The 14123-nt window shown below is 36.8% G+C and overlaps 1 protein-coding gene across 3 annotated transcripts in view; it reads left to right on the top strand.

Annotated features, from left to right (window-relative positions):
- Positions 1–14123, top strand: part of DMXL2 (Dmx like 2) — a gene marked incomplete at its 3' end in the record, with an annotated part of 168899 nt that overhangs the window by 24811 nt on the left and 129965 nt on the right. The gene's annotated exons all lie outside the window — the stretch shown is intronic.

Consider the following 14123-nt stretch of genomic DNA (forward strand, 5'->3'; position numbering starts at 1 on the left):
CTTTGGATTTGCTTTGCTCTTCTTTTCTAATTGATTAAGAAGGAAAGAATCTTAGATTACTGATTTGAGACTGTTTACCTATATACTTTTTTTTTTAACCTATATACTTCTTTGAGCATTTTTTACTAGCCACTTTAATGTCTTTGATAATTTCAACGTCTGTGCTGGCTATCGTATATTTTTTGATATGAAATTCTTGGTCTTTGGAGTCAAGTGTTTTTGGTATGAAATTGTTGGCCTTTGAATTTTTCTGCAGTGGGTGTTGGGCATGTGGTCTGCTTTTCAGAAGGACTGTTCTTTCAGAAGGACTGGGTGGGAACAGTTTTGTCAGGAAAGGTCTGTGAGTAAGATGGACAGTATAATTGACATGATAAAGCATAATTTTTCTAGAATGGGATGTTTACGTGGTTCCCATTTTAAAAATTATTTAAAAAATGCTGCAATAATCATTTTAGTACTAGTTGTAACGTTTGTCAGCATGTCTGAATGTGTTCTTAGCCTAGAGCCCTAGAAATAGACTTAATGAATCAAAGTACTTAAAGCTCTTTATAGTCTCTTAATTCATATTACCAAGTTGTTTTACAGAAAAGCCATATGGTTTTATACTCAAGAGTGTGTGAGAGTGACAGGTGCACTCTCTTGCTCATTGCTTTTTGCTATTCTTTATTTAAGGCTGAAAAAACTACATTTGGCTATTCAGTGCTCCAAAGCATTATTCTCTCTAGGTATGTATTCTAGGTTCGAAGGGATCACATATGGATGCTTTAGTGCCAATATCTGTATTATATATCCTGTTTTGCTAGCTTTCCATCCTTGCAACCTTATTGCATTCCCTACTCTAATATCATGGTCAGTTCTGCATTTACTTTGAGTTCTGCTCTGAATATCCCCAATCTTTGTTCCAGTTATGGTTCTAGTCAGGGCAAGGGACAAATGAACTAAAGTTAAAAACAAGGTTTATTTCAGGATATATGATGCACCATCAAGGAAGGGCAATTGGGCTTCAGAGTGACTGGAACTAAAAAGCTGGTAGAATCAAGACTGCCTTTTCTTGGGGATTTTACTTGTTTTCTCATGAGAACGTTCTTGTTTTTTGATATGTGATCCATTCACTTTTTAAACTGGTGGTTTCAATTTCAAATTGCACATGGTTCTTAATGGCTACCTTATCCCTGAATATGTATGTCTTTTCAGCTCAACTCTTCCTGCTAACTGTGGTTGTTTTGGTTTAAATTTCTCAGAGTGGACTTTAATTGGCATAGCTCATCTTTTCTGCTGGTCATTTTCCTGGACCATCCTTGCCTCCTGTCAGCTGTGAGTAGGGGAAAGAGTTACAAGATAAAAAACACTAAGTTGAGCTCTATATAAAGTAATGTACACTGGATTATTTAATCTTTTATCAGGTCTTTTTGAAGCAAATTTGTGCAAACAGTAGATACAGCTTAAAAGTTGAAAGGTCTTTGGAGTGATCTAGTCACAATCTTACATTTGACTGGTGAAGGAAACATCTACAGAGAGATTATGGTTTGCTCATTATTATAGTTGGTGTCAGCACCTCTAGATTCTCAGGAATTCTCTTTCGATTATATTGAAGGTATTGAAAGTTTAGTTACAATTCAATAGTTTAATTATATTATTTGGGAAACATTTTTTGAATGCTATCAGGACCATCTCCCTCAAAATATCAACACTTAGATTAAATGATTTTCTGGAAATGTCCGGTAGTTACAAAGTAATTGGACGTTGTCATAAACATTATATATTAATAAGGCTACATATTACATAATATGCTATTCAACTGCAAATTCTTTTAAATGTGGAGAGGATTGAAAACCACCTAAGAAAAAAAATATTGGGTCACTTATGTTCTCTGATTCTAGTTATTTAATGTTAAAAAATTGTTTTTTGATTTTTTTAAAGTAGCCATTTTAAAAAGTGGTATTTTATTTTAGTATTCTCTGTGAGGCAAATTGTTATATACTCTAAGCCAGTGGTCGGCAAACTCATTAGTCAACAGAGACAAATATCAACAGTACAATGATTGAAATTTCTTTTGAGAGCCAAATTTTTTAAACTTAAACTTCTTCTAACGCCACTTCTTCAAAATAGACTCGCCCAGGCCGTGGTATTTTGTGGAAGAGCCACACTCAAGGGGCCAAAGAGCCACAGTTTGCCGACCACTGCTCTAAGCTTTAGAGAACAAATTAGAGGCTGAAAGGTGACTAGGTTTTTATACATGCTAGTCAGTCCACGGGGCTTATTTTGACCATTATTACTATGATTGAATTTTAGAGAGAGTGGAAAGGAGAGGGAGAGACAGAGAGAGAAACATCGATGTGAGAGAGATACATTGATTGGTTGTCTTCCCACACCCTCCCTGACCAGGGCCGGAGAATAAACCTGCAACTGAGGTACATGCCCTTGACCAGGAATCGAACCTGGGATCCTTCAGTCCTCAGGTTGACTCTATCGACTGAGCCAAACCAGCTAGAGCTCCTGTAGAAATTTTTCATAATTAATACTTTGAATGGTTTATTCTTAGCACTGATATAACATATTCATAAGAGAGGTGATTTTTGGTTTCTACTTCTAGACCTGCCTTTTAATGAAAATGCAGGCCAGCCAGCTGGACATAGAGCTGGTTTAGTAATGGTTAATTAGAGCAAGTTAATTAATATTACATATTTCTCTTTACAAGGTCTCATTTTTCTTTCAGATGATACTAGAATGAATAAATTAAAAAACATGTTTTGTTCAGGGGTACAGCGATAGGTTTAGTTTGGACTGCAGTTGGCTATGTGCTTTTTAAATCTTAGTACTTAGAATTTTTTATATCTCCATTTTGTTAGTAAGTTTTCCAAATTGGCTAGTTTTTAACTAATATTAAAATAGTTTTTTAAATATAAAGTTTTAATTTTAAAGAATGTTCTCCTTTTTTAAAGAACATTTACTTTTTTGGGGTTTTTAGGAAGAAATTAAAACAAAAATTATTTTGTCTTTTACTACTTAATCACAAACAGATAATACTTTATTAAATTTTCTTCTGTTTTTTTTATGGTCATATATTTTTGTCTTATGTTTTACTCAGCATTACCACTCACAGTTCTGCTTTTTTCTACAGTAAGCTGTTAATTTTGCAAATCCTAATTTGATTTGTATTCTAAAAGGAACAGTCTCCTTGGTTACCACACAGGTAGTCATTATTAGATTATTTCTGACATTGCCCCACCTGTTAACTTAGGTTAATATTTTTGCTCTAAGCTTTTTGAATACTATTTAGTTTCTCACTTATTCATTTTGCTCATTTAGCATTCTTGAATGGACTTTAGGCTGTTAGAATGAATCATCTCAGTAAAGTGTGTCCTTAGTCATGTGTAAAGAAGAGCTACTTACTCAGCTACTACCCTTTCCCCCCTTTTCTAACTGTAGTGCAGACGTATCTAAATGAAAGGAGGCTTATTTGTTTTGGGGGGGAGGTGGTAGTGATAGGGAGTAGTTGATAATGGTAAGGGTTTGACTTCATGTGTAGAAGCTTGTTAGCTATACAGTATATGACAAAGGGTGGGTCATGTAAAGAGCTTTTATAAATCATTTAAAACAACAAGACTAAAGGCCCAGTTAAAAATGGACCAATAACTTGATTAAGCAGTTTGCAGAGAAATACATACAAATGGCTGATGAATATATGAAAAGATGCTCAACATTCCTCCTAATAAAAATACATTCCTCCTAATTAAAACAGCTCTGTCAGGGTTTGTTGGTTGGAAAGATTAAAACATTTGATAATGATCAGGTTTAGTGAGAAGTGAAGAAGTAGGTACCTTTATACACCTGAGAAGTATGGTATTTTTGGAGGCTAGTTTGCAGTTGTTATTAAATTTTAATCACTGACCCAGCAAATTATGTCTTAGAATTTATCCTATGGGTATATTTGCACACATATGCGGAATATATTTTATACATAATATATTTTATACATTGAAGCATTATTTTTGCTTCAGTGGTAGAAGACTGAACACAACCTAAATTAATGACAACAAAGCCACAAAATGGAATAATATGCAACAATTAAGAAGAATGAGCTTGGCCAGTGTGGCTCAGTGGTTGAGCGTTGACCTAGGTTCTGGTTTGATTCCCGGTCAGGGCACATGCCTGGGTGGTGGGCTTGATCCCTGATGACGGGTGTGGAGGAGGCAGCAAATCAATGATTCTCTCTCATCGTTGATGTTCTATCTCTCCCTCTTCCTTCCTCTCTGAAATAAATAAAAAATACATTTAAAAAAAAAAAAGAATGAAGTAATTCCTTCTTTGCTGATAAAGGAAAAATTTTAAGATATATTACTAGTTAAGTGGGAAAAAGTTACAGAATTGTGTATAGCATAATCCCTTTATTAACTTAGGTTAACTAGTAGATACACTTGTATGTACACTAAACATTTTAGGAAGAATTCATAAGTAACTTTTAAGTGATTGCTCCTTGGGAATGAAGAGAGGTGGTCAAAGCTAAGAAGGTGGCCTAGTTTTTCTATTTAGTTTATAAATTTAGTATATGTGTTATTTTCTCTATAAAAAAGAAAATCTTGTTACTGAAAACATTAAAATTAAACATTTAAAATGGTTAATTTAGCTTGTAGATGGCTTTAATGGATAAGTAAAATATGAAAATTCTAGCTTAATAGGGAAACCTACTTGTCCATTTTAGAAGTTAATTTTTAATTTTGAGAGCATCATAAGCAGTTAGAATTTTAATTAGGTGACTAAAATGAAGAGGGAAAGGATTTTTTTTGCGGGGGGGGGAAGGGGCTGCGAAGTTTTGTTAATCTGTCCTTTTTTGTTTTCTTGGTTGTAGGTCAGCATTGGCCTCTTACGAGTATTTTCTCAAGATAACCCAGTCTTCTCTTTAGCTTTTTGTTTGTGAATAGAGCCAAGATCACAGCAGAAATAAAATATTTAAGTGAATTTATGTAATTAACCAATAAGAAAAAAATTTGAGCAATAGAAAACAAACTACCTGAGATGGTCACTAAGTGGATAAAACAGTATAAAGAAATCTGTATTTGCACCCCAGCATGTATTTACCTTATGACTTAGGACTTTGATTAAATCATATAAACTTCCATTTCCTTGAATTAAAATGGGATTAATAACCAACTTCTAAGATTATTGCTGTCTTGAAATGCATAGTACTATACCTGTTACCCAGTAGGCTTTCAATAAATACCTCTTTCTAGTAATTATTTTTCTAAGTCTTAAAACATGTGCCCCCACTTGTAGAAGTATGAATATACTTTCATGAATTCAAACTCACTCTCAGGGAGATGTGGGAGTTTAACAGTAACGCTCTTTGGAGGATTCTTGGTAAGACTACACCTTGTTAAAGTAGACAAACTTCTCAACATACTTAATATCTTTTCATCCATCAGTGCTTTTTCTTTTAAATTTAGACACATCTATCAGTGGCTGTCAATGATCTCAAAATCTGATTTTATAACTACCAGGATGTTAAAGCATCCAGCTACTCCCTTAGAAAATGCCAATATGATGAATCTATTTGTATTCTGTATTCTCATAGGAAAGTTCATGCTTCTGTGAGATTTAAAAAATATTTTATTTCTTTTCTTTACACTTCAATTTATCTAAAACTTGAAGGACATTTGATAAATTAGTGCAGTATTTGTAGAATATGAGTATTAGTTGTTTGCTTTTCTGAAAATAATGTAGTCAAGGCAATTATATGTAAAACGGAAGTTAGAGAAGACAATGAGTGTGTTATGCTTCTTTGGATATACTTAATCATTGTTCAAATGACATTAAATACACTGGAGAAGGCAACAATATCTTTATTAAGATAATGATAGTATGTTAATTCAGAGTATTTTATGATGTTAGAAGGTATTTTTAAAAATGTCTTATTGATTTTTTTTTTTTTTTTTAGAGAAAGAGTAAGGGAGAGAGAGCAAGATAGAAACATTGCTGAGAGAGAATCATCAATAGGCTGCCTCCTGCACGCCCTCTACTGGTGATTGAGCCTGCAACCCTGGCATGTGCCCTGACCAGGAATCAAACCAGTGACCTCCTGTTTTATGGTCAACAGTCAACCACTGAGCCACACCAGCCAGGTGACTTTAGAAGATACAGTATTTAATTTTTTTTTTTACCAAGTGTAATATTTTTTTAAACAGTAAATGCATGTCTTGATTGTTTTGCTGAGTGCAAAACTATTGCCATACATATTGTATAAAATTAAAACGTTACAGAAAAATACAATCTAGAAAACAGGTAACCCTAGTAATGTGATCTCCAAAGAAAACTGCTGTTGACTGCTTGGTGTCTTTTTTGGCAGAATTTTTCCCATGCAAGGAAACACCTGTAAATAAATATTTTTAATAGGATCCTAACCACATATTTTATTTTACATTATTTTAAATAATACATCCTGGAAATATCTCATCGATGCAAAGACTGTTGTTTAAGTGTAACATTTTTTTTTAATATATTTTATTAATTTTTTACAGAGAGGAAGAGAGAGGAGAGGGATAGAGAGCTAGAAACATTGATGAGAGAGAAACATCGATCAGCTGCCTCCTGCACACCTCCCAGTGGGGATGTGCCCGCAACCAAGGCACGTGCCCTTGACCGGAATCGAACCCGGGACCTTTCAGTCCGCAGGCCGATGCTCTATCCACTGAGCCAAACCGGTTTTGGCAAGTGTAACATTTTAATAAGGTAAAAGAAGAGGGTTACTTTGTTTTTCAGACTCAACTAACTGGCAAGGCTCTTCTAACGAAGTTTTGGATGTCATAACAACACAGAAGAATCTCAGTAATAACAAATACTCAAGTTTTTAGCTCCTGTATAATTATTGTGGGAAAATATGACATACTTTACTAAGGAAGAGATTCTTTTAGACAAACTAATGAGATCTGTGGACCCAGGGAAAACAGTATATTCATGTGACTTTAATTTCCAGGCCCCGCCAGCATGGCTCAGTGGTTGAGCACCGTCCTGTGAACCAGGAGATCACAGTTGGATTCCTGGTCGGGGCACATGCCTGGGTTTCTGGCCCAATCCCTAGTAGGGGGCATGTAGGAGGCAGCTGATCAATGGTTCTCTCTCATCATTGATGTTTCTATCTCTCTCCCCCTCTCTCTTCCTCTCTGAAATCAATAAAAACATATTTGAAAATAAAAAAAAGAAAGCGGGGCCTCTTAAAAAACACACAAAAAAAACACCATACATATAATTTCCAGGAGTTCAGAGACCTCCTGTGACATACCCATTACACCCCAGGTTGAAAACTCTTAGTTTCATTGCTTAAAGATAACTTGCCCTGCTGATTTGGCTCAGTGGATAGAGCATCAGCCTGTGGATGAAAGGGTCCCTGGTTTGATTCTGGTCAAGCGCACATACCTTAGTTGCAGGCTCCTCCCTGGCCTGGGCCCTGGTGGGGGCTCATGCAGGAGGCAACTAATCGATGTGTTTCTCTCACATCGATGTTTTTCTCTGTCTTTACCTTTCCTACTCCCCCTAAAAATCTACAGAAAGGTATTCTCGGGTGAGGATTAACAACAATAAAAAAAAGTAAAGATAAATTTCTCTTTCCTAATTGGATGGATTTGGTCTCCAAAAATAAGGCTAAAACAAGTGAGGTTTATAATTTTAAAGCACCCTCTTTGACTTTTGAACTCGTACTACAGGATTATCACTTATGAGTTATTGTTAGCTACTTATTAATTCTTTATCATTATAAGGACAGCTCAGTCCTTCCATAATAGAAGTCCTCCCACATGAATGGAAGGAATGGTGTTTTTCTGACTCTTTCTCTTTCCTTGGGCCTATCTGTGTTTGGGCCAAATGTCCTTAATTTTGAGGTGAAATGTTTTATAGGTCAGTATTGTTATCAGTGCAAGACACTGTTATATGGTGCAATGGCACAGGGGCAATTCTTCCAGGAACACAAAGGAGTACAACCTGGTTAAGGGATTCCATTTGCTCCAGAAAAGGCTTGGTTGGTGCCCTTTTTTCTGCTTCTCTGTAATGATCCTGTGGTTTGTCTCCCACATGTGGAGTAGTTTATACTCAGCTAAGACAGATATATTTCATTTACCTACTACAAAGGAGCCCACATACCATACTCTCTGAGGTCATTTTAGTATTTGCTTATAGTCTCAGTGAGAACTCTCTTCCTCCTGCACTATTACTAGGTGTACCGGTTAAAAATAGCGGATTTTGTAATCAAAGAGAACACGATAATTTCAAGAGAAACATCAAAAGTGCTTATTCAAAGTAAAGTCTATCGCTAGCTACATATTTCCCCATCTTTCAGGTAATTTGTGGATACCATCCCAATAGAACTTTTCTTGTTTTGAGGCAAACCATTTAGAGGCCCAATTTTCCACTTCTTTGTATGTTGAAGTGCTGCGCAAAAAGTGTGTGTGCCATCTATCAGAACAAGTGGTAATCTGAAGGAGCAAGGTCTGGTGAATACAGTGGGTGGGTTAATACTTCCCAGGCAAGATCTTTTTTTAAATATATTTTATTGATTGTTTACAGAGAGGAAGGGAGAGGGATAGAGAGAGAGAAACATTGATGAGAGAGAAGCATCGATCAGCTGCCTCCTACTGGGGATGTGCCTGCAACCAAGGTACATGGAATCGAACCCGGGACCCTTCAGTCCCCTTGACCGGAATCGAACCTGGGACCCTTCAGTCCCCAGGCCGACGCTCTATCCACTGAGCCAAACCGGCTAGGGCAGTGATCGGCAAACTCATTAGTCAACAGAGCCAAATATCAACAGTACAACGATTGAAATTTCTTTTGAGAGCCAAATTTTTTAAACTTAAACTTCTTCTAATGCCACTTCTTCAAAATAGACTCGCCCAGGCCGTGGTATTTTGTGGAAGAGCCACACTCAAGAAGCCAAAGAGCTGCATGTGGCTCATGAGCCGCAGTTTGCCGACCACGGGGCTAGGGCAAGGCAAGATCTTTTAATGTGTCTTTAACTGGTTTTGAAGTGTGTGATGGTGTGTCATCATGAAGCCAAATTACTTTGCCGTGTCTTCTGGAACATTCTGGTCGTTTCACGATCAAAGCATGGTTCAAATTGATTATTTGTTGTCGGTAGCAATGAGTATTAACTGTTTCACCTGGTTTTAGAAGCTCATAATACACTACACCTTCCTGATCCCACCAAACGCAGAGCATTGTCTTCTTTCCGAAGTGATTTGGCTTTGCAGTCGATATTGATGGTTGACTTGGATCAACACATGATTTTGTGCATCTGGGATTCTCAAAATAAATCCACTTTTCATTGCCAGTCACAATTCGATGTAAAAAAGACTTTTGTGTCGTTGAAGCAACATTTTACTGATGACTTTTTGGTTTTTCATTTGTCTTTTGTTCAGTTGATGTGGCACCCATTTTCCTTCCTTTAAAATCTTTCCCATTGCTTGTAAACGATCAGAAATTATTTGCTGAGCAACGTTTAATCTTTCTGCAAGTTGTTTTTGAGTTTGACACGTATCTTCATCCAATAATGCTTGTAATTGTTGGTCTTCAAACTTTTTCGGTTGACCTGGACGTCTTTGTCTTTCACATCGAAATCATCACTTATAAAATGTTTAAACCAGCATTCACAAGTATCTTGAGATGGAGCCTGTTCACCATAAGCTTCCCGAAGTATTCAGCAACACTTTTCTTCATAATAAAGTAATGAATTAAAACTTCCCTCAAATGCGCTTTTTTTTTTGGCACGAAATTTGACATTTTTAAGTATAAAAATATCTGTGATGTTAACACCTTCAGAAAATTTGACATATGAAGTTTTGAAGCTTGTCAATACAACAAAATAGCAGACATATCAAATCACATATATATATAAACATATGTGTAACTCCATCTATTGAAAAAAATCCACATTATTAACTGGTACACCTAGTAAGTCTTCCTCTGGTTAAACTGAATTCTGAAAAAAAAAGCAAAAAAAAAAGCATAGAACAAATTTGCTTTTGACTAAAAATTGAGACAATAGTAACCTCTTGAGTAATTATAGATTTTGTATAAACCTTCACAGCTATTGGTGTTTACTAAGTGCTTACTTGGGGGAACGGCGCTGTGGTAAGTATCTTGGGATCACAAAGATGAACATGGACCTTTTAGTACTAAGAAGGCAGAAGGTAATGGAATACAAGTGGGATATTGCAATGGAAAGAGTAGGGGCTTTACTATGAAGCAAATGAATCCTCACTCCAGGAACTTGGGCAAATTACTTATCCTTTTTGGGCCTCACTGTTTTCATCTTTGAAAGGGGGGCCTGTGAGGATATAATGTTTATAAAGACCCTAGCAGACTGCCTGATTATGATAGGTATTCAGTAAGTGATACATTATTATTATTATTTTAGTATATTTTTATTGATTTTAGAGAGGAAGGGAGAGAGAGAGAGAAAAACATCAATGATGAGAGAGAGTCATTGATCGGCTGCCTCCTGCTGGCCCCGATCTGGGGATCAAACCTGCAACCCGGGCATGTGCACTGACCGGGAATCGAACCCTTATTGTCTGGTTCATAGGTTGACGCTCAACCACTGAGCCACACCGGCTGGGCATAAGTGATAAATTATTAAGAAAGGCTTTAGTAGATTCCCTTCTGGTAGGTGATCTAAATTCATGCCACTTGTAAGACTGGAAAATCAGCCAAAATCTTTCCTTTTATAGCTACTGTCATAGACTTGGCCAGATTATTAGGTTACATCAACTATCTGAACTTCATGTTCTTTGACCAAGTTTCTAGGTACTTAGGCTTCTGAAGCCAGACATTAGGAAGATTTTGAATCATTTATTTGTTATACAGATATTTATGGAGGGCTGCTTATGTGCTAAGTGCTAGGACTACAGTGCTAAACAAGGACACGGTCCTCGTTCTGATGGACCTTTTAGTATTGGGAACCAGATAGACATTACACACATGTTTGTATAAATAAAATCTTGTGAACCTTCAGTTATAGAATGCATGCAATTCAGTACTGATTGTTTATGGTCCTCTGTTCTTCCATGGCTGTTCGTACCTTAGATGTGTGTGTGTGTGTGTGTGTGTGTGTGTGTGTGTGTGTGTGTGTGTGTGTGAATCCTTACCTGAGGATATTTTCCCATTGATTTTTAGAGAGAGTGGAAGGGAGGGGGAGAGATGGAGAGAAACATTGAGGTGAGAGAGACACATTGATTGGTTGCCTCCTGCACATGCCCCAACCAGGGCCAGGGATCGAGCCTGCAACCAAGGTATGTGCTCTTGACTGGAATCAAACCCCGGATCCTTCAGTCTGTGGGCTGATGTTCTATCCACTAGGCAAGACTGGCTAGGGCTGTGCCTTAGATTCTGTAGAGAAAGGTAAAGAATAATAACATGATTTCTCTGTACTTTTGCAAGCTCCTAGTGTGCAGTAGTTGAGTGGGTTCCATTGTAGCTATGACCATGGATATTATATAAAAAGGCAGGCATTGCCTAAGTGTAGTTCAACAGGCACTAGTACCAGATATAATTGTTCCATTATGATGGTAATTACTAGTTTGATAAAGGATTTGAGATCATTTTAGACCATAAGTCTCTAAACTTTTAGTAGCTGTATAATATTCCCGTGTAAGGCTATATCATAATTTATTTAACCACTTCTCTATTGATCGATTTTTTTAGTTTTTGCTGCTATAAATAACGAGGCAGTGAATATCCTTCTATATATTTTTTTGGCAAACTTTTCTAAGTATGCTTATAGAGTAATTTAGGGATTTATTCGATCAAAGAGTACATTGTATTTAAATTTCGATAGATATTTGCCAAGTTCTTTTATCCATGAAGATTCTGATTTAGTAAGTTTGGGGTGGGACCAAGCAGACTGTGTGTTTAACAAGTTCCCTGGGTGCTTTTTATGCATCAAGGTTTAGGAATTATTTCAGGATCAGAAAAATGGCAAGATTCCCTGCAGGTAAGGAGTATGGCACATCTATCTACTCTGGAAAAGATCTGGCAATTATGAATATCTAGGGAAGAATAAGCACCCTTTTTAATAACTGAGCAGTGAGCACCAATCTGTCCACAGTAGCACTTCTAGGGATGACCCATCTTTAGAGAAGCAAGTGTACTAATAATTATCTAGGATATTTTATTTATTTATTTTAACAAGTAATGTTGGGGGAAAAAGCATAAAAATTATAAGGAACTGAGTTTGAACATCTTCTACCTACTAACTGCGTCATCTTGGGCAAATGAATGAACTGGAATTTTTATACAATGATAATGACATATCTTCCAAATTTGTTGCGAAGATTAAAGCAGGGTAATATAATATTTATTGAGGACCTTCTGTTTTCTGCTAGTATTTTGTGGATATCTCTGTCATGGCAGTTTGTTATTTAATTGTGATTGGTGATTCACTTGCTCATCTCCTCATTAGACACACTGGGACCACATCTTGTGGTTTTGTAGTTCTAGTCCCTAGTGCATTGGTTTGTTTCTTAATTGAATGATGTATGCCAAGCACTATGCAAATAGATTTTCTATTTTAATTTTCACAATTATCCCAAGAGGTAAGTATTATTTCTTCCATTTTATTACAATGAAGAAAGCTCAGAGAGCTTAAGTAACTTGCTTAAGATCACACAGTAGTGCAGAACCATAATTAAAGAATCTACGTATGTACTTCCAAACTAGATAGTCTATGCTCTTTCCATCAATTCATTTTGCTGAGATAATGCTATAAAACTTCGGAAATTGTGAAATGTTGTTCAAGGGTAAGGTTATTTTGATAATGCAATTTTTAAAACTAAACTTATTTGATAATATAATTTTATAGACTAGCAGCTTATACACTGAGTGGCCAGATTATTATGATCTCTGAACGCATGGCCACTCAGTGTGTGTGTGTGTGTGTGTGTGTGTGTGTGTGTGTGTATAAATTAGAAGCCCAGTGCATGAATTCATGCATGGGTGGGGTCTGGCCAGCCTGGCCAGGGGGAGAGGACATGGGTGGTTGGCCGGCCTGACTGCTGGTTGAACTCCTGGTCGAGGGGACAATTTGCATATTAGCCTTTTATTATATAGAATATACACTGAGTGGCCAGATTATTAGGCGTTCAGAGATCATAATAATCTGGCCACTCAGTGTATGTGGACCGCTTCAAGGCATAGGTCACTGACTTAGGTGCCTGCACATGTCAGCCCTCATTATTGGATATCTGTATTTTGTAGGACATGAGCATATTGCATAATGGTGTAGAAATAGAAAAAATACTACCTCATGCATTTTATATTTATGTTGCTTTTAATGCAGCTTTTTTCACTCGAGAATTAGATTGTTAGGTTGTTTTGAGTATTTAGTCATAAGGCAAGTTTGGAAGAAAAAGGAAAATGTCCCACTGCCTGTCCCTATCCTCCTATATAATAAAATGATAATATGCAAATTGACCCTAACAGCAGAACGACCAGAATGACTGCTGGACCAGTCACTATGAGGCACACTGACCACCTCTTGGTCCCTTCCCCTGGCCATCAGGCACCAATCACCCGATGGTGAATGGGGATCTGGGAGTGGGTGGTGGGGGGAGTGGGGCCAGCTGCGGGCAGCTGGGGAAGATGGCCCTGATTGCAGGCCAGGCATAGGGACCATACCCGTGCACAAATTTCGTGCGCCAGGCCTCTAGTGTCATCATAAAATTCACAAAGTTGCAAAACAGGAATAGCATACACCAAGAAGTTTGGCAATAGGAAGAAATATAGTTATGTTGAGCAAGGGAATTTTCCAGGAACCCAATTTGGTCTAATATTGTATTTTCCATACTATATAGTTATATTTGCCAACATTTTATACAAATCAGTTTATTTTCTTTAACCTTTTCTTTTTCTTTTTTTTTTTTTTGGTGAAACCACTTTGGTTTTGTTTCCTATCTTTCTCATGCCCGGTAAGGTTGAGGAGAGTGGGCAGGCAGGCTGCATCATGGATTCACTTAGACAGTTGATGAGTTTAAGTTTAGTCTTTGCCTTAGTGCGTGTAATTCTGTCTTGAGGGTTCATGTCTATTTAACTAGCTCTTTAAAACATGTGGAATTGTATTGGAAAATGCATATGATTTCTAC

Source organism: Plecotus auritus, assembly GCF_963455305.1.
Source record: "Plecotus auritus genome assembly, chromosome: 1".
Classification (NCBI taxonomy): domain Eukaryota; kingdom Metazoa; phylum Chordata; class Mammalia; order Chiroptera; family Vespertilionidae; genus Plecotus; species Plecotus auritus.